Source organism: Pteropus vampyrus, unplaced genomic scaffold, assembly GCF_000151845.1.
Source record: "Pteropus vampyrus isolate Shadow unplaced genomic scaffold, Pvam_2.0 Scaffold97, whole genome shotgun sequence".
NCBI classification, from domain to species: Eukaryota; Metazoa; Chordata; class Mammalia; order Chiroptera; family Pteropodidae; genus Pteropus; species Pteropus vampyrus.
The window spans coordinates 3,743,725-3,769,639 of record NW_011888878.1 but is presented as its reverse complement, the minus strand read 5'-3'; positions in this window follow the sequence as shown (position 1 = coordinate 3,769,639).

Here is a 25,915-nt window from a genome sequence, read left to right as displayed (position 1 = left end):
TGGAAAACTTTTGAAATGAGTATAGTGAAGTAGGAAGAGTACTAGGATACAGGTAAGAGGTCGAAGACTCAAGTTTTCAAATCTTATCTCTACCATTGACTGACTATTGAGCTTTGAAGAAATCAAGTAAGATTTCTTGGCCACAATTTCCTCAATATTTAAAAATTAGGAGTTAAATTTAAATCTGAATTTCCAAATTCATCTCTATGAATCCATGAAGGCACTGGATTGAATGTACATAAGCATCATGTTAAACGAGGATTCCTAGAATCCTTCCTTTCACTACCAACATTCTGACTGAGTAGTTCTAAAAATATGCACAAGTCTACATTTTTAAGTAAGAGACCTTGGGCATTCAGCAGCAGGTTGTCCATCTATGATACTAAGAAATACCTTCTAAAGTTTTGTCTGAAATTGTAAAAAGTAATGTTGAGTGATAAGATTCATGGATCTAAACTTCCCATTCATTTGTCTTATATACTGGGTGTCTCTTAAATTTTTCCCTAACTATAGAAACCGATCATTGAATTCAATGTATCAGACCATTCTCAGACAAAGAGAAGGAAAAAAAATTAACTCAGCTATTCAAATAATTATTTAGTCTAAATCATTAATTCTCTTTCATCATATGGATTCCTGATCCAGAATGTTTTGAAAATAACACTAATTTATTGTGGATATATTAGTTTGAACGTTAATCATATAAAGGGTCTTTATCTCAGTTGTGACCAACAAGCAAAACAACAAAGAAGGAGAATGAATGTAAATAAGAACTGAAGAACACATTTTACATAATGCAGTTTTCTGAAAATCGAACCGTATGTTAACATTGTTTTCTTGAAGAAAACACATATAAAACCAAGTATTTATTACCTGATCTTAGCACACAAGAGAGACAGTGTTTACTTGTTACTAAACACAGGAAACATTTTTTTTTTCATAAATCTATTTGGCATGGAAAAGTAAAAATGACAATTGGATATGAAAGGAACATGTGTACCTAATAGAAAAAAGCCCACAAAGAGAAAAGGCTACAAAGATTAAATTTGGATTTCTATAGTTGAATCAGCAATCTGGAAACAAAGAAGCAAAAAACAATTGACCTAAAGAGCAAAAGGGAAAAAAAGATCCAAAAAAGAGAAGATAGTTTAAGACAGAAATCCTCAAATTTTTTGACACCAAGGACCAGTGCTCCTATGAGAATCTAATACCTGACGATCTGAGGCGGAGCTGAGGTGGTGATGCTAGTGCTGGAGAGTGACTGAAAATATAGATGACACTTTGCTGGCTTGCCTGCTGCTCACCTCCTAATGCGTAGCCTGGTCCCATAGGGACCAGGGGTTGGGACCCTTAGTTTAAGGTTTCTCTGGTATAACATTAAGCATATCAGCATTTGCATCATAGGGGTATCAGAAGGAGAAGAGACAGAGCAAAGGATTGAGAACCTATTTGAAGAAATAATGACTGAAAACTTCTCTATGTTTCTTGGTGAAGGAAATAGACATGAATTTAGGAATCAGAGAATCTCAAACAAGATGACCTCAAAGGGGCCCATACCAAAGTTAAAAGCAAATAAAAATTTTTAGAAGCGGCAAAAGAAAGACAACTAGTTATTTATAAGTGAACTCCCATTAGGTTGTTAGCTAATTTCCCAAAAGAAGGTTTTCAGTCCAGAAGGGGATTGGCACAAAACGTTCAAAGTGATGAAAAGCAAGGACCTGCAACCAAACTACTTCACCCTGCAAAGCTACTTAAAATTGAGGGAGAAATAAAGAGCTTCTCAGACAAGAAAAAGCTAAAGGAATTCATTACCACCAAGCCAGTATTATAAGAAATGTTAAGGGATTCGTTTAAGAAAAAGAAGGAAAAAAGAAACACATAAATATGAATAATAAAATGTTGATAACTACATACCTATCAATAATTACTTTATAATGTAAATGGATTAAATGTTCCAATCAAAACACATAAGACAGCTGAATGAATAAGAGAACAATACCCATTCATATGCTATTTACAAGAGACTCACTTCAGATCAAAGACACACACAAACTGAAAGTACAGGAATAGAAAAATATATTTCATGAAAATGGAATCAAACAAACAAAAAACTGAATTAGTAATACTTATACCAAAATTGACTTTAAAACAATGGTTATATTAAGACACAAAGAACAATCCATAATGATAAAGAGATCAATCTAATGAGAGGATATAATACTTACTAGCATTATATTTTATAATAGTTTAATATTTTGGAATATTAAATAATTAACTCTTTTGGAAGAGTTTTGGGAATTATATCCTCTATTGGGTCCCCACCTAATAAAGGAGCACCTAAATATATGAAGTAAATATTGAATGACATAAAGAGAGAGATCAACAGTAATACAGTCATAGTAGGGGAATTTAACACTCCATCGACACCAATGGACAGATCATTCAGGCAGGAAATCCACAAGAAAACAGTGCCCTTAAGTGACACACTAAACCAGATGAATTTAATTGATATTTTTAGAGCATCTCACCCCAAAACAGCAGAATATGCATTCTTTTCAAGTGCTCATGGAACATTTTCTAAAATAGACATGTTAAGTCACAACACAAATCTTAATAAATTTAAGATTGAAATCGTATCAAGCATCTTCTCTGATCACAACGGTACAGAACTAGAAATCAATTACAATTAAAAAAATAAAAAAACACACGAACATATGGAGATAAATAACATGCTACCAAACAATAAATGAGTTAACGATGAGATCAAGGAAGAAATCAAAAGGTACCTTGAGACAAATGACAATGAAAACACAATGACCCAAAAATCTATGTGATACAATGAAAGCAGTCCTAAGAGAGAAATTCATAACAACATAGACCTAGCTCAAGAAAAGAAAAATCTCAAATAGCAATCTAACCTAACATTTAAAAGAACTAAGAAAAAAAAAAATAGCAAATAACACCCAAAGTGAGTAGGGGGAAAGAAAAAAATAAAGATAAAAGTGGAAATAAAAGAATCTAAAAAAATACAAAAGATCAATGAAAACAAGAGGTAGATCTTTGAAAAAGTGAACAAAATTGTAAACATTTAACCAGATTCATTAAGAAATAAGAGAGAGTACTCAAATATATAAAATCAGAAATGAAAGGAGGTGACAATTGACACCAGAGAAATACAAAGGATTATAAGAAAATACTATGATCAATTATAGACCAAAAAATTGGACGACCTGGAAAAAATGAATAAATTTCTAGAAACATACAATCTTCCAAGACAGAATCAAGAAGAAACAGAAAATCTGAACAGATCAATTACTACTAATAAAATTGAATCACTGATCAAAAAACTCCAAATAAAAGTCCTGTAGCAGATGGCTTCACAGATGAATGTTAGCAAATATTCAAAGTAGAATAATGATGCTAACCTCTCTTCTCAAATTATTATAAAATATTAAAGAGATGTGAAGACTCCCAAGCTTATTTTATGAGACTCCCCATTACCCTGATTCCAAAACCAGACAAAGACATTAGAAATAAAAAATTATAGGCTGACATCCCTGATGAACGTGGATACAAATATCCTCAACAAAATATTAGCCAACCAAATTCAGCAAGACATTAAAAAGATCATACACCATGATCAAGTTGGGTTTATTCCTGGGATGCAAGTTGGTACAATATCTGCAAATCAATTAATGTGATACACCACATTAACAAATTGGAAGTTAAAAATCATATGATCATATCAATAGATGCAGAAAAAGCATTCAACAAAATTCAGTTTTCGCTTATGATAAAAACTCTCAGCAAAGTGGGAATAGAGAGAACATACCTTAACATAATAAAGACCATATAGGACAAACCTACAGCTAACAGCATACTCACTGGGGAAAATCTAAAAGCATTTTCTTTAATATCAGGAACGAGACAAGAATGTCCACTTTCACCACTTTTATTCAACACGATATTGGAAGTCTTAGTCACAGCTGATAGGAAGAAATAAAAGGCATCCAAATTGGAAAGGAAGAAGTAAAACTGTCACTTTTTGCAGATGACATGATACTATATATAGTGAACTCTAAAGACTACCAAAAACTATTAGAACTGATAAATGAATTCAGTAATAGCAGGATACAAAATTAATTTTCAGAAATTGGTTAAATTTTTTATAAACCAATAGTGAACTATCAGAAAGAGAAATTAAAAAAAAAAACTTTTATTTATGATAGCATCTAAAAAATATCCAGAAATAAATTTAACCAAGAAAGTAAAAGACATTTCTTCAGAAAATTATAAGACATGGAAGAAGATACAAATAAATGAAAGCATATACTGTGCTCATGGATGGGAAGAATTAACATCATTGAAATGTTTATACTACTCAAAGTAATCTATAGATTCAATTCAATCCTTATCAAAATATAAATGGCATTTTTTTCACAGAACTAGAACAAATAATCTTAAAATTTATATGAAATCAGAAAAGACTCGGAATAGCCATGGCAATCTTGAGAAAGTAAAACAAAGGTGGAGGTATGCTGTCTGACATCAAACTATACTACAAGAGTACAGTAATCAAAGCAGCATAGTACTAGCACAAAAACAGAAAAGAGAGCCCAGAAATTAGCCCACACATATGTGGTCAATTAATCTATGACAAAGGAAGCGAGAATATACAACGTGGTAAAGGCAATCTATTAATAAATGTTGCTGAAGAAACTGGACAGTAACATTCAAAAAAAAAAAAAAGACCAATTCCTTACACCATATACCAGAATAAACTCAAAAATGGATCGAAGACTTAGATATAAGACCTGAAATCATAAAACTTCTAGAAGAAAACAGTAAGCTCTCTGACATTGCTCTTAGGAAGGGCGGTAAGCTCTCTGACATTGCTCTTAGGAAGATATTTTTCTGATATATCTCTTTGAGCAAGGGAAACAAATTTAAAAATAAACAAATGGAACAATAACAAGCTAAAAATGTTTTGCAGTGCAAAGGAAACCATGAACAGAACAAAAATAAAACCTATAAAATGGGAGAAGATATTTGCCAATGATATATCGGATAAGGGGTTAATATCCAAATTTATAAAGAACTCATACAACTCAAAACCAAAAAAACAAACAATCCAATTTAAAAATGGACAGAGGACCTAAATAGATATTTCTCCAAAAAAAAAAAAAAAGACATACAGATGGCCAACAGACCTAGGTAAAGATGTTTAACATGACTAATCATTAGAGAAATGTAAATTAAAACCACAATGAAATATCACCTCACACCTGTCAGAATAACTATCATCAACAAATCAAAAAACAAGTGTTGACAAGAATGCAGGGAAAAGGAAACCCTTGTGCACTGTTGGGATTGCAAATTGGTGCAGTCACTATGGAAAACAGTTTGTAGTTTCCTAAAAATATTAAAAAGAGAAATTTATGATGCAGCCATTCCACCTCTGGATGTTCATCCAAAGAAATATAAAATGCTAATTTTAAAAGATATATGCACCCATATTTTTACTGCAGCACAATTTATAATAGCCAAGATATGGAAGCAACATAAGTTCCTATCAATAGACAATTGGATAAAGAAGAGGTGGTACATATATACAATGAAATATTACTTGGCCATAAAAAAGAATAAAATCTTGTCATTATGGCAACATGGATGGACTTAGAGGGTATGAAGCTAACTGAAATAAGTTAGACAGAGAAAGACAAATACCATATGACTTTACTTTTATGTGGAATCTAAAGAACAAAACAGACAAATAAATAAACAAACAAAAACAGAAACATGCTCATTTATACAGAGAATAATCTAATGGTTCCCAGATGGAATGGGGATCTGGGAATCTGGGTGAAAAAGGTGAAGGAATTAAAAAGTGCAAATAGGTAGTTACAAAATAGTCAGAAGGATGTCGAGTACAGTATAGGAAATATAGTCAATAACTTTGTAATAACTATGTATGGTGCCAGGTGGGTATTAGACTAATCGGTGGGGATCGCTTCATAAATTGTATAGATGTCTAACCACTGTGCTGTATAGATGTCTTCATAAATTGTATAGATGTCTAACCACTGTGCTGTACACCTTAATAATATAAAATAATATTAAATGTGAACTGTAACGGAAAATTTAAAAAAAAATTAGTAAGTCTATAGAGTGAGGGTCCCCAATTCCCAGGCCACAGACCGATACTGGTCCGTGGCCTGTTAGGAACCGGGCCACACATTAGGAAGTGAGCAGCAGGCAAGCCAGCAAAGCTTCATCTGTGTTTTCAGCCTCTCTCTAGCACTAACGTCACTACCTCAGCTCCGCCTCAGATTTTCAGGCATTATATTCTCATAGAAGCGCGAATCCTGTTGTGAACTGCGTGTGTGAGGGATCTAGGTTGAGCGTTCCTTGTGAGAATCTAATGTATGATGATCTGAGGTGGAGCTGAGGCAGTGATGCTAGTGCTGGGGAGTGGCTGTAAATACAGATTAACATTAGCAGAGAGGTTTGACTGCACAGAGACAATAATATATCAATTGCTTGCAGACTTATCAAAATCCTATCAGTGAATGGCAAAAGGTACATCTGGTGGCAGGCTTTATGATGGCAAGTGAGTTGATGTACTTCAATTGTACAGCTGCATCTGTTGGAATCTGATTCTGCATTATGGTGAGTTGCATAATTATTTTATTACATATTACAATGTAATAATAATAGAAATAAAGTGCACAATAGATGTAATGAACTTGAATCATCCCTAAGCCACCTCTCCCACCCCTCCGTCAGTAGAAAAATCATCTTCCACAAAACCGATCCCCGGTGACAAAAAGGTTGAAGAGCACTGCTATAGAGTTACTCAATTAAATTTACTATAAAGTTAAATTATTTTAGACTATTAAAATTTTATTATCTGGGCCTGTACAAAGAGAAAATATAAATATCTCCTGTTAATTATTTGAGCATCTTACTGAGTGAAAATAGGGTTTTTAAATTTTAATTATTCCAGTTGTATTGATATATAATTGACATATGACATTATATTAGTTTAAGGTGTATAGTACAATGATTAATGTCTATAGTGCAAAATTATTACCATAATTTTAGTTAATATCCATCTCCTCACGTTTACAACTTTTTTCTTGTAAAAAAACTTTAGAACTTTTAAGATCTAAACAAAGCATGATATTTTACTTCCTACTCTACCTTCTCTACTCAGATTCTTCCTTGTAAATGTAAAATGTTAAAAGATAAATTGAAGCATATTAAAAATTACAAAAGTTTATTTGAGCATTTATCAATTCAAATGGTATAGCATCAAACCAGAAATTGTTAGGACCACTCAGCTGACAAGATCCAGGGAAAAAACTTACACAGTTATCTACTGCTTAACAAGGGAATATCTTTTGAGAAATTCATCGTTATGCAATTTCATTGTTGTACAAACATCTTAGAGAGAACTTACACAAACTTGGATAGCATAATTTATTACATATCTAAGATATATGGTATACCACAATTGCATATGCAGTGTGTCATTGACTAAAATGTCCTTATGTCACACATAATGTTTATAGAGAGTAGAAGCAAAAAATGGAAATTATTTGATCTGCCATAGCTTAATGCCTAGTTGACTGTTTGTGTTTGGTTGTATTTACCATTGATTTTGTAACCTTGAGCGATTTATATGCTTAGATTTTAGTTTGCTTTTACAGCATTAGAGCCACCTCAGTCTAATGGCTTTCTTTTTTAATTTCAAAATCCTTAATCTTAAATACTTCAATTAAAATATTAGTAGTCTCTAAATTATGGCAGTATCATATGTAATTTCAATTTTGAGAATTATCAGTTTTTCTCTTCATTTTGCTCAAATATTTAAAATGATTTTCCACATGAGAGGACTGATGGGTTTTTCCATGACATAATTATTAGCTATTATGCTGATATTACTATATTTCAAATCTTCTTACAGCCATGTAAAATATACTTAAATGAGTAATCAACAGCAATGTTAAATATAAGACATCAATACTTATGATTAATGCTTTTTAAGAATAATTTTTTATAACATAGGTCTGATGAAAGTATAAAAAACAAAATGGAGTCACCATAGCCTAGGTGACAAAATTACTTAAATCAGAATAAGAAATAGATTTTATTTTATCAACTAGCCTGATGACTAAAACTTTTGAACTTTTTAATTGTGTATCAATGCCTAGAGATATACAGATAGATGATAGATCATAGATAGATGATAGATAGATATAGATAATCCACTCTGTAGAATTTAGGAAAGAATGTTTACATGTCCAGACCCCCTGACATCAGTTATCTAAATTACCTGACATCTTGAACCAATCTAGATGCTAAGAATGCAGGACAGACTTTTTCTCAAGAATGTACTTTTTACTATAATAACTCTCAACTTTTCTGTTTTCTTTAGAACACTCAGGATGTTACCTGGTAGTGTTTTCAATTTGAAAATCATAAGCCCATAGAGTAAAACATTGTCTTTAATTTTAGCAAAACCTCCTAATTCATTTATGCTTGGTCAACAGGTCTCATTCTCATATAGTATGGATACAATATTCTAGTTTTTTGTGATTGATTTTTGATGGAATTCTCCCTCTCCTAATTTACAGACCATGCACAAAGACATATATTATGTGACTTCATGTTTTAGAAGAATAAAAACAGAGCATACTAGTAGTTCTATTGATTATCGGTAGCCTGATTCAAAAACAAATGTGATGTGATTTTAAAATTCTTAATTTGCTCTAATATAATGAGAGGAGGCATCTGAAAAATGTAAAAGAAAGGGCTTGCAGAGATGACCGACTCAGCCAGTTATAGATTAACCACACCCTACAGATCTTTAAATGGCCTTCTGGAAACTCTTGCCACACCTAAGGATCTGTAAATAGATAGGACTGGTGGTCTGGGAATTCCTTCCCCCTTGCAGCCCCCGCCCAAAACTCACAACCTCCCATCCTGAGTCATGAAGTGCATGTGTGCTGGCTGGAAAAATTACTGTTTGGCTATCATCCGTGGGAACATAACGTTCTAACAATAAGCTTTCTGCTTCTGTACTCCCTGCGTGCACAACCAACCTGTGGGTTGACAGTTAATAAAAAGAAGAAAAATAGACTTGTGTGTTCAAACAGGATGAAGAATGGGGTTTAGGGCTTAAAAATCCTATACCTCTACATTTCGGGGTTGCTTAATTTGGGGTCTGTGTGCCCCTGGCAGACCCAGCTGGCTGAATAAAGAGTGTGCTTCCTATAACTCACTGATTTCTGGTGGTCCATGTGTCTATTGGGGGCTGGCGGCTACAACACATGTAGACCCTCAGACAAAAGAGTCACATGCCTCTTGCTACCAGGGTATATAAACTGTAAGAAATGGATACTACCAGAGTATATAAACTGTAAGAAATCTAACTAGAACGAGCTTGTGCCTTTTGTGCCGTTTAGAGCCTCACGCTTTCCGCTGGCCTAATAAACTCTCCCTCCTCTAACAAAAGTTGTCTGAGCATCCAAATTTCTCCGTCGGGTGTCGCTTCCTGCAACATAATACTTAATTTTCTCATTTCATGTAATTTTGTGAAGTTTGGCCCTTTATTAAGTTATTAATTTCTGTCTGTTTTAGAATGATTCTGATGTATCTTATGCCATGTAGAGCACTGATTAGTAAGAAATGTCAATTTGAAAAGATGGCATGGCTATTACTAGTGTCAGAAAATAGAAGTCAGTCATATTCCTGGCTCTTTGTCAAGAGAAAAATCAATCATACGGCTAGATTATCAAAGTATAATTAGAAATATAGGCATCATGATTGTCTGTGATACAAATACAATCAATGGAGATATTAATAATTTTTTCAAGTCTTACATATTTGTAACTAAGATCTTCACATATCTCAATATAAAATATTCTAGTTTTTGTGTTTTGGAAGTTATTTCTTTATAAAATGAGGAGGAGCAGGATATGCCACCACAAAATATGCCTCTTTGGCATAAGGATTATTTTGCCTGATAATTTTTGAGGCTGCAGACACAGAAGAATCGGAAAAAAAAGTAGAAGTTGCAATTTTGTGAATAAAATTTACATTTATAAAGGAACTCTCCATTTGTAAGTGTCTATGTCAGAAAGAGAAAGTTGACTAAATCTCTAGAAATTCTTATTTTTCCTTCCCTACTAAAGCAAAAATGAAGGATTAGCTGGTTTTAACCATTTAAATTGTTTTAAGTTTCATAACATCTGTGACAGTGTAAGCATACTTCAGGCACCTATCTTTAATATCATCAGCTTCCTTTGTAGTAGAAAATCATATGAAGAGTTTACTTGGCTCATCAAAAGTTATCTGCCAAGTTGAAGACAGATAAAAACAATTTAATAAAGTAAAAAATATATTTTTTACTATTATATATATACACATATAAGTGTGTGTGCATGTGTGTGTGTGTGTGTGTTTGTGTGTGTGTGTGTGTGTATGACATCTCAGAGAAGAAATGTAATAAGGAAATTACATGACCTGATGTGCATTTCCCTTGACATGGATACCAAGGATATCAGATGTTGACCCTGTGGGAACAAAAATTACTTAATCTGTACCTCTAATTCTAATGTCATTTCAGGACTAAAAAATATATTAAAAATTACAGATCAATATTAATCTTTAGCATTTTGTTTTATCAGATACAGGTTTCTCTGGCTAGCATTCCTATGAAATATTTCCTAAGTAAAAAGGCATAAAGTGAAGAAACAATTACCTTAGGACACATCTTGCTAATCAGTGTACAAAATAAATTGAGAAAAAGCACATATGCTCACAGACACAGTTCAAAGCTATGACAGCTTGATGCTGAGATGCTCAGTATAGTTCTTTGAGAGAGAGCTTGGTGGCATCAATCTCGCTGCTCCCTGTGCACTGCCTCCATGACACCTTGCTGCAAAGCAAACATTGAATGTTATTTTCGTTTTTCATAAAATTCAAAATTCTCTTTAGATTTCTTACTGAAAACAGGTACTAATGTAAGTCTTTCACAAAAGCGAAATGCTGTAAAGCAAACTTTCAAAAAGTGGGCAATTCCTGTACTATTAGAGTTTTTTTTCTTATGAAAAGAGAAATAGGTTATTGAAGGGATTGAGAATCAGCCTCCCCAAAATGTGCCACTTTGACATGTGGACTATTTTGAGCTGAAAGCAATCAAAACCCAGCAGATTTTAAAAAAACTTTAACCTTTTCCTTAACTACCTAAAATAATTTAGATAGAAGGCCTGGCCCAGAAAGAGAGCTATTACCAGAGAAACTTTTTACCTATATGGCAGAAAAAACATCTAAGTACCAAACATCTTATTTTCTTGTGAATTACCCTTCTCCTCTTTGAAGCCTCAAGTCCCTATACCATTCCTTAGCTCAGAATGGCAAATAAGCCTCAACTGACTTACTTGCTCTTGGGTCTCATATTCTTATGAGGCATCCCTATACATATACAATTAAATTTGTTTTTCTCCTGTTAATTTGATTATTAAACCAGCTGAAGAACCTATAGGAATAAAATAAATAGTTCTCCTCCTCTATATTACCCTAATGGGTAGTGGATAAAGCAACTCAAAGAGTTAGCTAATTTAAGGGTAACTAAATAAACCAGAACTTGGAGCAAGATAGCAAATGCTCCATTGCAGCAGCATAATAAATAATAAGTTGTTAAAACACCACTGATCACATCTCTTTATGTGGCTCCATAATAGAAGAGCAAAGGGACACATAACACTAACAACTTATAGGAAATTTAAAACTCCTAAAAGGAAATAGTGTATAAATGAACACAGTATTGTAAATCTGTAGAGCTTATAGCTATGTGGAAAATGGCTGATGAGTTGTTTAAAGACATTTAAGAGGACTTGTAAGTATCCTATAAAAAGAATAAATCAGCAAATCAAACCAAAGTGTCACAAAAAGTCATTCATATCTCAGGCTTCAGGATATCATCTGATAATTGGAAGAGGGGAAGTTGCAAATAAGCCCATGAGAGATATCATATTGGTTTAAAGGGATTTTTTCATGGAATTTGCTTTAATCTTTTATTTAAATTCAAAATACAAAAATCCAGCAGATAAAAACAAACATCTAAAATAGCATACAAACAAATGCTTTAAGGAACAATAAAAGGCTTTCAGTCTCATGAAGTTTTAGTTTTTGCCTTAAAGTTTAAGCAACAGAAAGCAAGGATTGAAAGACAATGAATTACCAAGAGGGTTAATTCAAATAAGTCTCAATAATAAATGCCTGGGAAAAGAATGATGTGTGAATAAAATTAAATTCATTTTGAACAAAAAGGTAAAATAATCTGATTGTCTTTGAAAAGTTTGAGAAAGTAATGTTAAACTTTTTTTAAAAATTTATTTGGCTGAAAATCTTTTTAAAAGTAAAGGTTTATTAGGCCATTTTTAGCAAGAAAAAGATGACTAGGTTCCAAGGCATGGAGTCTAAACCACTAGCAGCAGTGCCAGATGAAAAAAACAAGTATATCCATTGTCCCTGAGCTGGCCAGTTTTTATACATCAAGTAGCAGGAAGAAATGTAAGTTGTTTTAAAAGAATTTACATTGGTTATAGATAAAAGGATTGGGAGAAGTTTAGTAGGGTTTGTTCCAGGAGAGGTGCAGAATCTGTAAGGAAGAAATGCCTGCTTCTGTGGACTGGTTTCTGTGGACTGGCTTCTGTGGACTGGCAAGAGATTGGAAAGTCCATGTGTAAACAAGAAACAAGAGGCTCCTGGGGTTTGATAAAGGCTGGCTATTCTTTCTTTTTAATGATTGCAGAAAATAGCCACTTGGAAGTTAATTCAAAGTTCCAACACATACTCAGAAATGTATGTAGTCTTAATTGTTTTTTTTTGTTTGTTTTTGTTTTTGCCTTGCAGATATTAACTGATTAACATTTTTTCTCTTCTCTTCCTTCTGTTAGGTAGTTAGACAGACATGAACAAAGGGGCGAGGGCCGAGCCTAGAGACAGGCCAGAAACCACCCAAAGAACACCCCTGCATACAAACAAAAGTTAAAAATTCACTCCTGCATCCAAAAAAGACAAAGGACTGGAGGGCCATAAACTTATACCTAGCTTAGTCCAGCCACAGACACTTGCACAGAACCTCAGCCTCATTCTACCATCATTATAATATCACGTCTAGGCCCAGAAGTTCATGTTTCTAATTATAACAGATTGAATTTGGGTGGCTGCACGTGCAGTAGAGAGGCAGTTATATAACAGCCAAACGTCAATCAAATTGACTTCATGTGTGAATCACTTAAAAATGTCTTTGTAACCACCCACTGTGGACCTAATATAATACGGACCTCCCCAGTCTACCGGGTTACAGCCCTCTTTGCCGTGTAATCTGCTCCTCACGTGGAGCATATTTTTCTTTCCACATGGTTATAGCTTTTTAGGCATCACCCTCTACCCCACAACATGACTGTAATAAATCTTACCTCTCATAAATCTTGCTGAGTTGGAAGTTTTTTCTTTGTCAGCAAAAAGAACTGAGAATCACTTGTTGCTGAGGCAATGGCAGAGTTCAGATCACTCTAAATGGTAACACTCCACACGCTGGTCTGCTGTAATTTAAAACATCTCAGAATTTTCTCCTTGTCTATAGTAATAAAATATAAGTAAGATGCGTTTAAATTTTACAAACAAGATGTAAGTGGGGGGAGGTAGATGGGTAAAAGAGGTCAAATATGTGGTGACAGAAAGGAATCTAACTATGGGCAGTGAACGCACAATGCACGCAATATATATGCCTTACTTCTAAATTGTACACCTGAAACTTACTGGATTTCATTAATCAATGCCCCCATAATAAAACAAACAAACAAATAAACAAACAAATAAAAATAAATATAAATTAAATGTACAGTATTTAAAAAAGAAATAAGCATACATTTAATCTTAAATTATTTTATTTCTTTTTAATTTTATTTACTTTAATTAAATAAGAAATAATTAGAACGTTTCTTTAATACAGTATAAATCTATGTAAATACAATTGTGTACTTATGAAATAGAAACTAATTTTTATTTAAAAACTTTCACAGTGATTCATATTTTCGTCATCAGATGTAAACTATTTTCCTTTGTTTGAGACAGTCTTTTCTATACAAATCCTTACTAAAAGGAAGATTTAAACTGTAAAAGCTTGCTACTAAACAATTATTTCAAAATAAATATATATATGTATTTGTTTTGTAAAATGTACATCTTAGAATATGCTAAAAAATGAGAGTCTCCATCAAGGTAATAAATTTAGGTAATAGATTAACAACTAGTTACCTATAATCTTTGATTGTACTTTTGAATTCAGAAACATAACTAGTTCAGAATAAAAGATAAGCAATACATTATGATAAATTTTTATATTTGCCATTATGCTTAGGACTTTTTGATAATTATTTACATACACTTAGTTTTTATTACTTTTAATCATATTCTCTTAGATAATGAAATTGTTTTTTGAAGTGTTTATGAAATGAAATACACCTATCTTCCAAAAATGTATCTTCTTTTTATAACAAGTGTGTGTGTGATGTGTGTGTATTTAAGTAAAGAGAATTATAATTTTTTGCTCCTATTTCAACCAAGTGACAAATTTTTTGGTCACAATTTGATCTCTGTGTTGCCTGATATATAAAGAAATTCAAGAAATGTTAGTAGTAAACGCATTTTTACTTAGAAACAACAATATAAAATATGCAAGTTGAAAGGAATGTCAAAAAATGTTGAACAGTTCAGTAAGATTGTACAAAATGTGATGAAATAAACCATAATCTCTCACTTTCTTTTCCCTGCTTTATTTATTATTATGTATCCTAGAGTTTTAGAATCAAATTACTGGGTGTCCAATTTATACCATCTTCTCTTTGGACTGAGGCAATTATAGGTCAGAGAGTTCACCTGTGGATTCGGTACCTATTAAATGTGAAATCAAACAATAAATCTTACTTTGTATCGTTTTGTTTTAAGAGTTAACATAAAGGAAATAAACTTGCAATAATGTAACAATTTTCATAAAAAAGCTCAGGATCTTTCTGCCTGCTTAAATAGCTAAAGATCAAATTTAAATTTTTTAACATTTAAAATTCTATTTTAAAAAAAAGTTGTTTGTCTTCTATTATATGCATAAGATATACATAAATATATCTTGTTATTATTTTAATTTTTAACACCTTTTAAAAATGAATATGTAAAAGTTCAATTTCCAAAAACAAATGTATTTCTAAAGTTAGTAAGTGGTAAATCTTATTTTAGAAACTTTTAAAATTTATTTGATGTGCAACATATAATATTTTATTATCACTTCCCTTATCTACAGACTTTACTTTTTCATAATTAAAACTTGTGCAACAAATAATTGGTATAGATGTCTCCTTGTACACAAATAAAGATTTTCTCTAGAATAAACTCCCAAAACTGTCAAATCTGGGTAAAAACATCAAAACAATATTTGTTTTATAAGTGATATGTTGTTCTTCATAGTCATGATACCCATTTATATTTTAACACAATGACTCTCTGAGCGGTCTAAGCTTTGTGAGTTATTCTTGAACCACAGCATGTCATGGAAGGTAGACAATGTACAAGAGAAAATTGGCAATAAGAATTCTTTGGCAGCAATTTGTAATTATCAATCATTTTTAGGTCTTTTCAGGAATGTTTTTGTTTGTTTATAACAAGAACTCATAAGTGTGTTTGTCATATACCTTTTTAAAAATGATGTTTTCTTTGGGGTGGGGTAATTTTAGAATTATAAAAAAGTTGTAAAGATAGTACAGAGTTTCCATGTATACTTCACCTAATTTATCCTAATGTTAATGACTAAGGCACATTTATCAAAACTAAGATACCGGACAACGGTATATTTCTATAATTTCAACAGTTTTTCTGTTTATGTTTTCTTTCTGTTTCAAGAAAAATATTTTAATCCATCCCATCAACTAATTCCAATTAATCATAAGGGAACTAGAGATTAGGAAACATGAGTCATATATACAAATTAAATATTTATTCAGTGGAAGAGCCAAAATACAATACACGAATTAGGACAGAGATATAAGATGTCTTAATAGTAGCGTTTTCACATTTTCTCTATTTGGGGGGGGGGGAGGGAAACCTTTCCATATTAGCTTTATTCCCAAAACAGGTATATGGGCTGAAGAAATAAGATTGGTGAAACAAAAGTAGAAAGATGAGAGTGTAATATGAGATACTCATGTTACCTCAAATAATAAATATAGATATGTTGCATTAAATATGTATATGTTAATCTCTTTTTAACCAAAAAGCTAATATATTAAGTTTAAATATTTCTAAGCAGCATCAATGCCTCAGGAAAGATTTATGGTAATAAAGTATTGACAGTTGTTTGAAATTGCTTATGTATACATTAACTGACATTAGCATAAGTAAATTGCTTGTATTCTGGAATTCACCTTGAAGCCATTTTTAAATTTGATAAATCTCTATTCCCTTGAATATTCAAGTCATATTTAAATGAAAAATGAGAAGAAAACTGTATCTGTTACCCCCGAATATTCAGTGTGTTCCCAGATTTCAAAATATAGCATATGGTAGTAATTGTCATCATTCAATCACTGTGTGACAAGTTCTACATAATTCAAAATAGAGACCTCAATAATCTACCAAGAAAGATGATCAACTATAATTATTGATCACTTAATATACTTGGTTTATTTATAGTGACTATTATTTTGGAAATCAACAATGTAACAGCTGAAGGCTTCCCCTGATGATATCCAAACTGGCAGTCACAAACATTTTTTTAACGAGGATCATTTGTGAGCAAGGAGAGAAAATAAACTTGACAGACTGGTATCAAATCTTCTCCAATCAAGAAAATGCCTCTTAATTGTATCCTGATATTTGCCATAACAGTGATGTCTCTAAAGATAGTATAGGTGTTTTAGAAGTTAATAAGTAATGTAAGCTCAAGAAAAAAAAGACATTAAATATAATGCCTCTTTTCTTCTAGGATTCTTAGTTGGTCGAAGAAGCAAATAGATATCAATTATAACTAATTTTGAAAACATACTTAGTGTTGTAATCTAATTGTGCAATAATTTAATAATAAATATTTCAAGAATAGTGATTTAGGATTTTCTAGCCAAGGCTAAGTAATAAAATATTACTTTATATGCTGAGAATCCTGAAATTCTCTGTAGTAGATTCCTTTCTATCTTCCTCCTATTTCCTTAAATTTTTACTTTTTATACTCTAAAATTATGCAGTTGCCTGCCTCTAACTAGCTGGAGTTTTCTTTTTACTTCCTTGTTTTTATTCCATAAACTTGTTTTTAGTCCACAAATTTTGCAGACATAGAAGATAAGTTATTTTCTATTATTTACAAAAAATATTTTTGAGTAGAATAACTTTTCCAAATTCTAGCATCAAATTCTTCCAAATATTAATCCGCTTTTATACATCATTAAAACAACCACATTTATTACTATCACTTATCAGAAAAGCCTTTAAGTATTGAGAAGCTGTCAAGCTCATGTTGGCAGACATGAATTTTAAAACAAGTCTACCTATTATCTGTACAGTCATCTATTGGTAAAGCATAGTAATAATTCTGCAGATAAGGTACAGGATCAATTCATGCTTACAGGTAAATCTTTAATTTGACAAACTATTGTACTGTTGGAAAAAAGCAGTGCTGTGATTTCTTTACTAACTTCTCACCAAGTAGGTCTTAAGCAATGTCAATTTCAGAAAGCTTTATTTATTATTTAGCCACTGTATGCATTTCAAACAAATATAAGTTAATCTGTTAAATGCTTCAGTGGCTTTTTCATTTTCACTTTGAAAAATTATAAAATAAAATGTAGGGCTCCTGAAGAGCTCATCGAGTTCACATTTACATGATTTAATTCAGTTATCTTTAAAATCAATGTAATTGGTCTCAAAATGATGCGACAACTTAACTGGCAGCATAAGATTATTAGAAAATCTTTTGTTTCATAAGACATACTAAGGTAAATTATTAACTTTTATAATTCCTAAAGAGTGAAAGTATTTGCCATGCCTTTGTTCACTACTTACATAATCTATCCATTTTCTTTGGAGTTGATTCCTTTTCATGTATCAAAAATCTATATGTCCATTGCATCTTTTTCAGTATCATTAGGCATAGATAATGAGGACTTAAAAAGCAAGTCTTCTAGTTCCCCCTTTTAAATACATAATCCACTTTGAAATATTAGAAAAAAATAACAAAAACTTTTTAAATAAAAAAACTAATACTATATTCTAACATTTATTAAACAAATGTGAGCTTGCAGAGATATAACAAATATAACTAAAGAGAGTAAGAACACAAAAGTACCCAGAATAGTGTAATTTAATGTTTGAATATGTGCAAATTCATATCTGAAAATTACTAACTTAGAAATGACTAGAAAATCAATATACGATCATACTTTCAATTATTCAAAAGAGCACTGACATCATACACAGCTTCTAAAAACAAAACAAAAACTTTTGTTTATACTCATGAGAGTTATTTAGTTTAAAAAATAAAATAATAATTTAGTTTAATTATGAATGTGAGACTAAAATTAAAATACAAAATTTATTATATTTTATCTTATAATATACATTTTCAGCTCTACATGCATATGTGTGCACCTAGGTCTGATATAAAATGCTTTCTTATTGTCAGTTGCATGTAACTAATGCATGACAGGGCAAATTTCCCCAAGTAGGAGGAGACCAAGCCCTGCACTGGGAGAAGAGGGTCCTTTGATGGAGAGTGTAGAAAGAATTCAACACACATGCTAAAGTCAGAGTCAAAAGGAAAGTTTATTAGAGAAGGGGTAACACTCCATAGACAGAGTGTGGTCTCCTCTCAGAGGCAGAGGGTGAAGAAGCCTAGGAGAGACTCAGAGGGCAAAGACAGTAGAGAAAAGGACAGTGACAGAGGCAGAGTAAAGGCACTAAGAGACAGTAAAGACACTGAGAGAGACCTTGAGTGTTGGAGGAATTCAGTTTATATACCATTTTTAAGTTCCTGTGAGTTACATTTTAGACTTTGTTTACCCATTTCCTTCAATATGGACATACAATGAGGAGGCGGCAGGGAAAAAGTATGTAGCCTGAAAGGCCTGCTGGCAGTTCCCAGCCTTTAAGCCATAGGTTCCCCATGGTTTTAGCCATAGAGAATAAATGATATTATTTATGTAGGACAGCCATTTAAAGACTCTGTTTTTCCTGTTTCCCCTTCAGAGTGTGAGGAAATGAGTTGTCAGTAATTCCAGCAAAAATCTTCCTTTGTTCTACAGGTGTCCTCATGGCCTGTCTGCATGGCTGATCAGCATATCTCAACCTCTGAATGTAGCTTGATTTAATATTTTAGTTCTCTTGCCTCCTCCCTACATTAAAACCAGAATTTAAAACAGGAGTTGAAAACTCTGCCAAGAAAGCAAAAAATAATAAAGACAATGAAGTTGGATTGTGGCCAGTTGTGTCAGGCAAAGAGTGATGGGCACAGGTCTTTTGATTTTTCAGAGATTTCACTTACTATAGGAAGTATTTTCCTATAAAAAGGTTGGCAACTAATAATTTTTAAAAATAGTATTTGTTCCTCCTTCCCACATACATCATTATAGTAGATTCATTTTGTATCATGGTACTTTTCCAAAAAAAAAATTGGTTTTTGTTGTTGTTGTTGTTGTTTAATTTAAAAATCTCCTCTAACTCTCTACTCTCATGCTCCTCATACTCCAAACCATTTTCTGAAATATCCTTCAGGGAAACCTTGAATAAATACTCCCTTCTGATCTTCTTCTCCCATTTCTATTCACTCTTTAAATGGTTCCATTTAGCTTCCTGCACCATCACTATATTTAAACTGTTTTTGTAAAGGTTATCAATAAATTCTGTTAAAAAATTCAATAAGAACTTCTAATTTTACTAAATTTTTCTGAAATATTATAAATTTTGACCATTGTCTCCTCAAAATAATTTTGCTTGCTTGTTTCCCATTATCTCAAATTATCTAACTCTTCTTTAAATCAAGTAACCTACCTTCTCTTGGTTTCCTTTGCTTGTTCCTTCCTGCTTCTAAACATCAGAGTGTCCCAGTTGTGGGTTCTGCCTCTCTCTTTGGTGCAGTCCTAATTATAATCATTTTGATCTCAATGAGAAGAAAATTAAGGACAATATAGAAACAAATAGGCTAATTAAAATTGTTCACTATTACCATATTTCTTCTCAGATAAAATTTTAAGCATCACCCGCTCTGTTTTGAAAACTAAGTGAGATGAGATTCTTCAATGTAAAATTTCTGGACCTAGGACCAGACAGGCCTCACTAAAATTGACAATTTATTTTTCATTATTATAATTGTAAATGTAAAACAGAAAAATTTCTTCCATAGGCTACCTCCAAGATAGATAACTAGGCTTGATTTGGGCATAATATGTGAATACAGGTTCACATCTCTGTATGGTCGTGTTTTGCCTTATTTCCAAAGCAAAGCAATACGTTTTCTCCTAGTTTACGCACAGAGACATATTACGACAAGAGAATAAGCAGGCAGGATTTCTAAACTAAGATTTTTGAACCAGGGGAGTCTCAAGTATTGCATGCAATTTAACCTTTTTATCAGATTAATCATGGTTACAGAGCCTTTAACTCTTTCTGTTGAAAGGCAGGTCTATTTTCACTTCCTATGGAGTATGAGCTGGCCTGTGACTGCTTCAACTAGTAGCACATGGAGGGCGTGTCACTATGCCAGTACGAAGTCTAGCGTCATCAGGCTTTTAGCACGCTTGGGGAGGCCTACACTTTCATGAATCAAATCTAACTATACACTGAAAATACCATGTAGGTTAGCCCTAACACTACATGTAGAGGCAATGGGGGCCAGATGATCTTTTTTCCAGCTATCTCCACAATGTCACCAGACCAAAAACTGTCAACTGAACGTCACCAAGTGACTCCAGTTGATTCCACCTGGAGCAGAACAATACAACAGCCAAATCATGCCTGAATCACTGCCTCAAAATTATAAAATTCAATTAAATGTTTGTTGTTTAAAAACATTAAGTTTTGAAGTAACTTGTTAGGCAGCAAAAGATAACCAGAACAAAATTTGGTGATGAGTCGTGTACCACCCTAATGAAAATCTAAAACATGTAGCATTGGCTTTAATACTACATTGGAATTTGAAAGGATCTTAAGGAGGCTTTTAATGGAAGCTGGAAGGCCTTTGAGAAGGCAGTACATGAGTATTTGAATGATAGAGAAAAAAACATTATTGAAGGCTAGAGATAAAAAATGGACCTTTGTCATGTAATAGCAGAAAGTTTGGCAACACCATTACATGCCACATTGGGGAAGCTAGCAAGATACTTAATAAATTTGTATATCTGGTTGAGGAGTCTTCCATACAAAATTTAAAAATGACTTTTTTAAAATTGTGTTTAATATACAATCCAAGATGCTTTATATTTCCTCTAAATTCTGCTAAAAACTTATTTTCTTGTTTAGCGCATCTATTATTTTATTATAGGCAGCTTTAAAAAATTCATTAAGTACCTTGCTAGCTTCTCCAATGTGGCATGTAATGGTGTTGCCAAACTTTCTGCTATTACATGACAAAGGTCCATACACATTTATCAAAACAAAACAAAACAAAATATATTAAAGCAATGTGTTTCTCATTTTGCTCTCTTCCAGCAAAAGATGAGCAAGTAAGAAATAGCCTTGATGAGTGATGTGGGGTCGGGGAAATGGGTGAAGGTGATCAACAGGTTCAAACTTCCAGTTATAGCATAAACAAGTCCTGGAGATGTAATGCTCAGCATGGTGACTACATACTATGTATATTTGAAATTTGCTAAGAAAGTAGATCTTAAATGTTCTCATAACAAGAAAAAAAATGTAACTGTGTGAGGTAATGGATGATAATGAAACTTACCGTGGTGATCATTTTGTACTATATACATATAGCAAATCATTATGTTGTATACCCTAGACTTCTACAATATTATATGTCAGTTATGTCTTAATAAACCTGGAGGGGAAGAAATAACTTCAAACCAAATATTAAATCAGCATCAGCAGTAGGTATTTAGGATGTTCAGACCTAAACTATCAGATCATAGTGTTAGGTAGTAACTACCTAATAATAGCTCTTTTTCAGCTACACAAAAGATCTTTTAAAATGCTTAAAAATATGTCTTGTAGCCTTGCTCCTTTAAATTATATAATCTCGAAGAATCTTAAAGACTTCGTTTTATAGCAGTCTCATATACTGCCCAAGATTGTGAAAAAGTATGCCTCAAAAAGGCAGAATATGAGTGTGACATTTTTCTAATGGAGTAAATTCCAAAAAATTCATGGGAAATCTATGCAGTTTTTGCTATAATGGTAGAAAACAAAAAGAGGCTTTGGACTCCCCAACACATAATAAGAAAGAAGAGAACATAAAAGCCTACTCAGTTGCAAACCTAGGCTATTTCTTTTAGAAAAGGAAGAATATCTCAGAAGGTGGTGCCAAGAATACAGAAATTAAAGACAGTATTCAAGGAGAAAAATGGACTGAGCAGGCATCATCGAACCTTGAGCTGCGGACCAGTACTGGTCTGTGGCCTGTTAGGAACTGGGCCACACAGCAGGAGGTGAGCAGGGAACAAATGATTAAAGCTACATCTGTATGTGCAGCCACTCTCCAGTGCTAGCATTATCTCTTCAGCTCCATCTCAAATCATCATGCATTAGATTCTCATGGGAGGACTGGTCCTTGGTGCCAAAAATCGTTGGGGACCTTTGGATTGGAGAGACACTACTTGTAAGCAGAACCAGGACCTAATAAAGGAACATTCTCTGACCCCAGTTTAGAGGACTTCAAAATATTTGCCTCAGATTTCAGAATGGTTATGCACCCGTGACTACTTATTCTCTTTGAACAAAAGTGTCTATTGAGCCTATGTGTTCTCTCTTCATTATATACTGGTTTGGGAAGGCATATAACTTATCTCTAGTTGATAAATCTATGGATTAAGAGAAGCCACCTCCAAGGCGCATCCACTGCTCTTAGATTTTATTTAAATCTCAAGCTTGTTTTCATAATTTAATTAAGACTTTTGGGAGACCTAGAAGTGAGATTAACATAATTTTCAGGTGCAAAGAATGTAAATATTTTGTAGTCAAAAGGTGGACTCTAGAAGATTGCAAAATGGCTTCATATTCTTTACTCCTTACATAAACTCTATGTGCTGTGGCTCCCATCATGAAATAGATTATATGTCCCTATCCCTGAATTCTGGCTTCGGCCATTTGGCCAATATTGAGCATAGTTTTAGCAGCAACGTAAATGGTGTTTATCAATTGAAACCTGACCAGGCACCACCATGTAAACAAGCCTAGGACTCTGACAAGCTTGCTGGAGGATAATTGGACACATAAGGGAAACTGAGGTACTACGGTCAATATCTCCTATCTACAATTGTGAGTAAGGCAAACCTAGATAATCTAGCCACCATCGAATATGGCCAAAAATAATACAGCCAGATGAGAGAAACTAAATTGAGACGAGCAGAGCCAACCCAGACTGGAAGAAATGCTAAGCACATCTACTGAAACATGAAAGAAATAGAGTGCCTGTTTTGTAAGCTGCTAAGTTTCACGGTGGTTTGTTATGCAAAAACAGTTTACCGATACAAGCATTTTAGCCTGTATCCCAACTATTACAGAAAAATGGTACCAAGAAGTAGGGTAGTATCCTAAAAATTATGTTCATAGCTAGCAACAAGGATAAAGGTAGAACAAGCTAGAAAGCTAATGATGTATGTTTTGCCATGACAAAACATCAATAGAGCTGTCATCTGAAATATCGTGAAAGTTAAACTGCATACCAACACAGCCTATAATTTTTGCACAATTTTGCAAAATTTATTGCTGTTAGAGTTTGTGTTTCAAAAATTGTTCAAAACATGTTGCAATAAACAGGAAAATACTCTATAAACCCTCCAATATCTTGTTGGTAATGACACAGAAATATTTCTAATATAGCATAGTAAAAATAAAGTAGAATTATGCTTTATCAGAGGACAAAAGGTATATTTTTGTACTTAAAATATATATTTTTGTTTGATAAATAGCTTTGTAGAAGTCAGTCTCCAAGACGCATGTTCCCCAAAGATCCCCATGTCCTAGTTTTCATGAACTTGCGTGATCCCCTCTCACATTAAATAGGGTAGACTTGTATGATCAGTAGAATAATATGGAGATGACAATATGTAATATCTGAGGCTAACTAATAAAAAGCATTATGATTTCTGCTTTTGTCTCTTGAAACTCTCACATTTGGGAAAAACAGCTGCGATGTCATGAGAACAATCAAGCTGTCCCTTGGAAAGACCTATTGGGAATTAGGTGGAGAACTGAGGCCTCCTGCTTACAACCAGCTGGCCATTTGAGTAAGCCACTTTGGAAGTGGATCTTCCAGACCTAGTCAAGCTTTAGATGTTTGAGGTCTGGGCTGACATTTTGACTGACATCTCATGGGAGATCCCAAGGAGGAACCGCTTAGCTAAGTAAGCAGTTCCCAAATTTCTGGACTGCTCAAATTGTGAGAAATAAAAAAATATATATTCCTGTTATTTTAACTAAATTTTAAGACAATAACTATTGTAGTAATAGGTAATGAAGGCAAACCATAAACTAACTTTTTATGTTTTTAATTTTACTTGAAGGCTGAATTGTCATTTACTGACTCTGTGATCGTGTACAAGTTGCTTATTTTCTAATGCTCATTTCTGCAATCTGCAAAATTGAATAATAATAATAATTACATGATTAAAGTATGTGAAATTTAAGTTAAATAACATATATAAAGTGATTAGAAAGGTACCTGGTACATAGTAAACACCTAATTCTATCAAAAGTCATTTTTGTGGAAGAGTTAATTGTTAAAGATTGAATATACAACATGTCACATTTGACTGAATTCTAGTACTTCAGGCTTTGTTTTTTAAAATATAATACAGAATATTACTTTCTATTTGATCTCGTGAATCTTACTAAACGTTGCTTTCACTTATATTTTTTGTTTGTTTATTTCACAGAATCATAATGCATTTTGTACTCCTATAAACAAACCAAACTTTGTAAAGATAGGAAGTGATAGTTTCTTATAAATGAAATAGTCATTCTAAGGTTTATGTGGAACATACATAGCACTTCAAAGTCTGAATACAGAGTGAAGATTTCTATTAATATTAAGTATTCACTTTCGAATTTTAGATTCACTTCCTTTATCTGAGTTTCACACTATTTGGGAGATGTATCAAATTGTAATTCCTGCTTTTTGATGTTTACTATAGGAAATAACTTATTTCCTATAACTTATTTCCTATGGTACTACTCATTTTATTCTCATAAATAAAACATTCTTTCATCTATTGTATATTTTATTTGTTATTGAGAGTGAATTCTGTGACTAGCATCAGGATTTTATTTCTTTGGTTTGGCCATTTTATTGTTCCTTTTAGCAACCATATGTTGGGAATACTTAATGTATTATATGCTATGAATATTAGCCTTTAGCCTTTGCTTTGTGTAACTTGTGTCTGCCTTCCAACTACCCAAGTGACAATTTCATTCCTAAATAATGCTTTCTCTCAAGCAGATCTTTTTCTAATACATATGATGGAAATTTCATTCTTCTAAAGAATAACAAAGATAAAATTCATTAGTCCAAAGCTAAGTTTTTGAGTTTTTCTTCATTAATTCAGTTTAATTACTGAATCATCTCTAAAAAAAAAATAGCAAATGATTACTTAAGATTGTTAATGATGTAATAATTTCATAGAGATGCTGATTTCTATTT